Source organism: Neolamprologus multifasciatus, chromosome 13, assembly GCF_963576455.1.
Source record: "Neolamprologus multifasciatus chromosome 13, fNeoMul1.2, whole genome shotgun sequence".
NCBI classification, from domain to species: domain Eukaryota; kingdom Metazoa; phylum Chordata; class Actinopteri; order Cichliformes; family Cichlidae; genus Neolamprologus; species Neolamprologus multifasciatus.
This window is the reverse complement of record NC_140451.1, coordinates 3,729,479-3,736,008: the sequence shown is the minus strand read 5'-3', so window position 1 is coordinate 3,736,008 and position 6,530 is coordinate 3,729,479. Positions and strand designations below refer to the sequence as shown.

Genomic DNA, 6,530 nt, shown 5'->3' with positions numbered 1-6,530 from the left:
AAATGTTTGCTTTGATTCCTCCTTGAGAAACTGAATGTCACGGTCCTGGGTCGCTGGCTCAGTGTTTCCTGTTTTGTTTTATTAATCTTTGATTTCTTGATGTGTGATGTTAGTTCTTAGGTTTTGGTTCTGTGTCCCCGCTGTTCTGTGTTGGTACTGTGCCTCTACATAAACAGCATCATAATTTCATATTTTGTCAGTACTTCCTAGCAGTATGTAACTACACAATAAATGTCAGGGTTTGCGTGTTGAGATATGAATGGAGGACCCAAGATGCAGGCACTGCTGATGTGAGTGAGCTTTATTTATGGAGAGTGACATACAAACAAAGGCGAGGGAGGCGAGAAACAAAACTAGCAAAACCTAAACTGGGAAAGCTGAGAACCAAATAAGAAACCTGGACACGAGGGAATGGAGTTAAAACACGATGACAAGCAGGAAAAACAGCATGGAGGAACACAGACGGACCAGTAACGCACACAAGAGCACGAATGCTATAAATTAGTGATGGCCCGCTTGAAGCTGACGCTCCGGCGCGTGTGTCGAAAACACCAACACACCGCTTCAGAAGCACTCTGTCGATGCTCGATTCGTTTGGCCACAGTCACGTGATCAGTGACGTCCAATTGTGAATTGTGAATTCCACTCTGCAGAGTGGGCAATCATAATGAAGCAGTTCAGTTTTTCTGTAGATTCAAGCTGCTCTTCATATTTTTGACCAGCAGATGTCACCACAGAGGACTGTGTTAAAAAGCTTCCAGTAATGAATCGTTTTTTCAACACAAGCTTCAGAAAGCTTTGTTTGGCCATCACTACTATAAATACACACAGAGGGAAACGAGGAAACACAGGAGGGGGACACAGCTGAGCCTAATGAATCTGACGAGACGGGTCCTTCATGTACTGTACATGATGCGGGTAGATGCTGTACGTTTATGGGCTGCAGGAGAGACACAGATTTGTGCAGCTGAGGTTGTTTGGGGTGCCTGCGTGTTCGCCTGCTGGGCCTGAGCGAGCCTCTCCACATCTGTGGCCCGGCGGTCTCTTCTCTTGCTGAGGATCTTAACGTAGTTTGCTGGGACGAGCCGGTGGTCTCACCGTCCACGCTGGCCAGGAGCCAGCCACGCACACGGGGCTGTAGCTCTAAACACGAGGGAGATAGTTGTAAACATGGGGCACGCTCACACAAAAGAAGAGCCCTCATCTGTTATTTCTAAGATAAGGAAAACAAAAATAGAAGGTTTTGGGTCAAAGCACTCAGAATCAAATGTCCTGCAGCCAGTAAAAAGCTCATCACCTTTAGGAGCGAGGTTGAGCATCTCTCCAGCTTGCATAGAAAGCTCCTCCTGAGAAGCAGCTGTAAAGTCATATTCTCCTCTGGCCACCACGTGGTCGTCCTCCTCGCTCGCCCAGTTAGTGTCTAAACCAAGCAAGGAAACTGAATGAAAGACATTCATCATTTTAACTGGTCTTAACCAAAAACAAGTCCTTCTGCTTTTCCTTACACTTGTAAAGTAACTAATGGCATATGGAGCTATGGTACCCAATTTATTTGCCACTGAGTTACACAAAGGCACATATGATGTCATACAAGCAGACTCATCTTTACACGTGTACTGCAGCCCTGAACATTACCAGCTTCAGATTCTATTATCAAACTTTGCAACAGCAGCCTTAATTACTTTGAACTCAAAACAATTAGCACCTGCAGCCACTGTCCTGTGTTGAGTACACCTCTCAAAACAACTAAATGTACTCATATGAATATGTGAGTGCTTGCTGTTCCATCTCTTCAGCCTGCTGCACAAACCTGCTGGGGGGACGTCCTCAAGGTGAGGTGTGTGTCTGTATCCTCCCAGGCTGTAGCCGCCACCGTAGCTGTAGCTGTAAGGCCTGTAGCCACCACAGATGGAGCTCCCATAGGGGCTGTAAGAGGGGAGGAGGAGCTGTTGGATGGACAGTAGGACTGCTGGACCTTATGAGGGGTCACCAGGGGCGCCATCCTGGGCAGGACAGAAGGGCTAGCAGGGGTAGAGGAGCCTGTAGCTAATCCTAAATCTGTAGATGTGTTTGGTGACAACATAAAGATAGAATATCAGTAAAATCCACCCATAATTCATTGCAACATTAATTGAGCAAAGCATTAGTTCAGAAACGTCATGGAGTCGAGCTAAACCACAAACTGAATGAACAGCTCATAGAGTGGCTCTCTTCCACAGCGTGTCCTTTGTCCTTTCTCCCTCCCCTCAACCCCAACCAGTCCTCAGAGGCTGCCCCTCCCTATACCTGCTTCTACTGGAAGTTTCTTCCAGTTAAAATGGTGTTTTTCCTTCCCACAGTCACCAAGTGCTCGCTCAAAAGGGCTTGTTTTGATCATTTCGTTTCCTCTGTATTACAATAGGGCCTCCACCTTGCAGTATAAAGTGTCTTGAGGTGACTGTTGTTGTGATTAACGCTATATAAATAAACTGAAATTGAATTGAGTCAACTCTTCCTCCTGCCTCATCTCCAGCTCTGCTACTCTTCATCTGTACAGACGGTGGAAACACACAATAAATTCACCATCAACCAGCAGCTAGCGGCAACTTTTAGCATGGGATGTTTTCTCACATGAGCTGACGTTATGAACCAGTCAACACACCTTAAATATCCTTAAATATCATTATCACAGCTCTGATTGTTCAGCTTCTCCAATCTGATGACCATATTCTCTTAACCTTAAAAAGATATGTTGATATGTCCAAAAAAGATAAAGATGTGTCAGATTTAATTCCATTTCCTCACTTAAAGTGGAAAAAAGTGTCAGGGTGGGGGGACTGATTGAACTGTGATTGTGGAATTTGCCTCACACAGGTGCGTTCACTGTTGCTTGTTTGAGAATACTGCTGTATATATACAAATGCTGACTGCATAAACAAACTGTTGTACAGATATTTTTAGAATTATCTGAATATATTAAGAAAAAGACAATAAAAAACAATGACTTGCAGCATCAAGCGGAGGACTTTAATCTTCTCTTGTTTACGAGTTTGGGGACAGGTGAGCAGAGGACTGACAGATGAAAAACACGAGCTTTCTCTAAGGGTGTTGCCTCTCCCTTAAAGACAGGCTGAGGAGTTCAGTTACTCAAAAGGGGCTCAGAGTAGAGCTGCTATTCCTACACGTTGAAGAGAGGCTGATGAGAAAAGGAGAAAGAGGCCCAGGGCAGACCTAGGACACTCTGGAGAGGCTATATCTCTCAGCTGGCCTGAGGATGTCTTGGTGTTATCCCAGAAGAAGTGGAGGAGGTGGCTGGGGAGAGGGAGATGTGGGCTTCTCTGCTTAGGCTGCTGCCCGGGTAAACCAGTCCTTGATAAGCAGAAGAAAATGGATGGATAACAATAATAAGCAGAAGAAGCTAAAAGACACAAATTTAAAATTATTAGTTATGAATTGAAAGATATAATTATTCAGCTATATAATAACTCAGCTTATAAATATATATGTAGGCATTTTTTTGAAGGAAATTATCGGGCAAAGGAACTGAGTTTGTTGGCAAACAGCAGCTACATTTTCTTCTGAACTGACAGTTAGCAAGTACAGAACAAACAGAAATGCAATGAAAATATTTCTGCGGCTTTTATTAATTTCACTTATTAACCAGAACTGCACAAAACAAACAAAAAGGCTCAATTAACAGAAGAGAGAGAAATCTAGCGAGACACACTGACTAGGACACGGCCTCAGAGGACCAAACTAGCAGTCAGCCACTTGTACGGCTGTGCAGATAAATAATTAGTTGCTTTTTTATTCCTGGGACTTCTGATCCTCTCCAAATACACAGGGAAGTACCTGATGCAGCTAGTTTTGGGTACTACCATCACCAAGCATTTAAAAAATCTATTAGAGGATAATAAAGTGTTTTCACCAACCAGAAGAAAAACATATTTTAGCGTATAAAATAGCAGTCTCTTCCAAACAAGTCCTTTAGCATGCTGATGTTAAAAAAGATCATGTAGAGTAAGACAGGCACAGAGAACAGCACTGACTGGGAGAGGCTTTGAACAGATGACATACTCAGATCAATTCAACATATAAGACTTTAACAATGCACAAGCATCTATCAAAAACCTATTTAATCTATCATCTGTGATATTATTATATACAATTATAATGTATTGTTCATCTGCCTTAAATAAACAGGCAGCCTTAAGGTATGAAATATTCATTTGTCTACTGTTTCAGTGGCTGATAGTGCCCCACAGGCCTCAATGTGAGTTTGAAGCCATTATAATCTTCAAGTTGTTTAACGATAAACAGATTTTGAATGAAAGCCACGGAACTTCGGTAGCACAAAAAAGTCTATATTCTTTGTGTCCATATGGATCAGTCATATTACCATTATTTCCCCCTAAGGTTGCCAAAAGCACCAAGTTAATACTTGAAAAAAACTGCAGCAATACACCAAAATAGAATCAATATTCTGTTTACTTGGTGACAACGCTGCTTTTAGCCTTCAATCAGAAAGCTTGAGTTGGCTAGTTTAGCATCGGGCTAACGTTTAAAGCTTTCACTTTGGGGAAGTAACTCGCATTACTGCTACTGCTGTGTAATCTTGGTTAAATTTACAGCATATTCCAGAAATTACCCTGCAATAACTAACTGTTAGAATAGCGGCACCGTATTGCATCACACTGAGTGCATTTCAATCATTTATCCCGCGAGTTTGCTAGCTAGCAAAATAATAAAAACGATTTTAAAAATTAGCATGTGTAACGTCCACACTGGAGAAAATGATTTACTAGGACTTACGCAAACTCCTCCACAGTGAAAACGTACAAATCCTTCTTGCAGACTCCTTCTTGTATTTTTCGTTTTCCAGCAAACACTCATTAAAACGGCCTCCAGCACGTTAGTGCGCTCACCCCCGACTTTTCGGGGAGGGGGGGTCACACATTGAAACAGACTGACGTGCAGAGGTACAAGGCAGCCCAGGCAGAGAAATGTTGCTTTTAGACTTTGCCATTTTATTTCTCTATCTGATAAGAAAACTATTCAATCAGATAGTTATTTGTGGTGAATGAAATACAGTTTCAAGACGTTTTAAGCACCAAATCCGAAATAGAAGCACTACAATATATCCAAGACTTTTCAAGGATTTCAAGCACCCGTACGAAACCTGCATATGCAGTTGATGATTGTTAAAATAAAATAGAACATTTTCATCAATTTCTTGTTTGCTCCGAAATCTACGACATGGCTATATACAGAAAAGCTCGACATGTTATGCAAAAGAAAAAAAAATACACGAACAAAAATTCTCGTAATTGTCAGTTTCGTAATTTCAAAATTCTCCAAAACTAACATTTTCTTTGATTGACTCATATTAAATTGCCTACGGTCAAATTTAGTGTGAACAATATTACACAAACAAACATGTGTGTGTGCGCCTGCGCATACATCAGAATCACTTTGATCCCTTGTGACGCGGTAGCTTTGCTTCGATCCTTCATGACGTGGTAGCTTTGCTTTGATCCCAAAACCCATAATACGAGCGCTCACCCATTATACTTTATGGCATAACGGACGTTGACCTGACACCAACCCAAACCCTTTCCAGATGTTTTCAGAGCATTTTACAAAAGAAACCAAAACAAGTTCAGTTTTGTTTCTAACCAATTCACAGAGCAAACAGACAGATCGTGGCTATTAAAGTCAACAAGAGCGACCCTGAAATTCTGCAACAGGCAAAACTGACCAAAGAACAATTTCAATACGAGACAGATTATCAATCCAAGGAAACTGGATATATAAAACCTAAGCGTTTCAATGACCTCGAACAACTACTGAAGGTTAGGCGAGCACCTGAAAATGGTCAACCATTATTTGTTAGTCTAATCAAACAGATGTTGGCCATGTTTCTGAGGTCGTTTTCTCCTTTTTTATGTTGTTCTTTCAGTTTTTCTCCTGAGATGAGGTATGAAGTGTCTGTGGTGCAGCTGATCTGGTCTGTCTCGAGACAGTCCAGGCTGCACTCACCTGCAACAGGTGGAGACTCACCAGAACATTCAGACCTCACAAATTGTGTCTTTCTCAACTCTTCTATAAAGGGTTTCTCTCAGGAGGGGAAGGCAGTGAGGCCTGGAGGAGGTCCACCCCATCACGAGGGCTGGCTAGGCTTTCGCAGCCTGTGTAAGTGTATGTGTCTGCACGACCGTGTTTATTGTTTTATATATTTCAAAAAGACGCATGTCCTCACATCTGCAGTTTCTTTGGTGGATCTGGTCTCGTCTGTCTTGAGACGGTCCAGGTTGCATCCACCTGCAACAGGTGGAGACTCACCAGTACATTATGAACTCTGAATGTGTGTGCAGTGTGCGCAAAAGTTTCCATGTTCGGATTTCTTTGGGGGAGTTTATCTCTGGATGTGTGCAGATGTATTTCCATTAATGTGTGCCTGCATGGAGATCTGAGGTTGGCTGCTAGGATGGACCTCTGTGAATAATCACAAGTGTGTGAAAGCATTTCTGTGTTTGGATTTCTTTGGGGCG

The 6,530-nt window shown here is 42.4% G+C and overlaps 1 long non-coding RNA gene across 2 annotated transcripts; it reads right to left on the bottom strand.

The window, feature by feature from the left end:
- Nucleotides 1-201: 201 nt before the first annotated feature.
- LOC146504845 (uncharacterized) lies at nucleotides 202-6,278 on the bottom strand. Of its 2 annotated transcripts, none has more exons than XR_014877545.1 (4): nucleotides 4,792-6,278; nucleotides 1,811-1,926; nucleotides 1,298-1,420; nucleotides 202-1,213 (listed from the first exon to the last, which is right to left on the bottom strand). It is a non-coding gene; the product is annotated as an uncharacterized LOC146504845 (long non-coding RNA). The 2 variants fall into 2 exon arrangements; XR_014877544.1 differs by having other exon boundaries at nucleotides 202-1,143; nucleotides 4,792-6,274.
- Nucleotides 6,279-6,530: the final 252 nt, after the last annotated feature.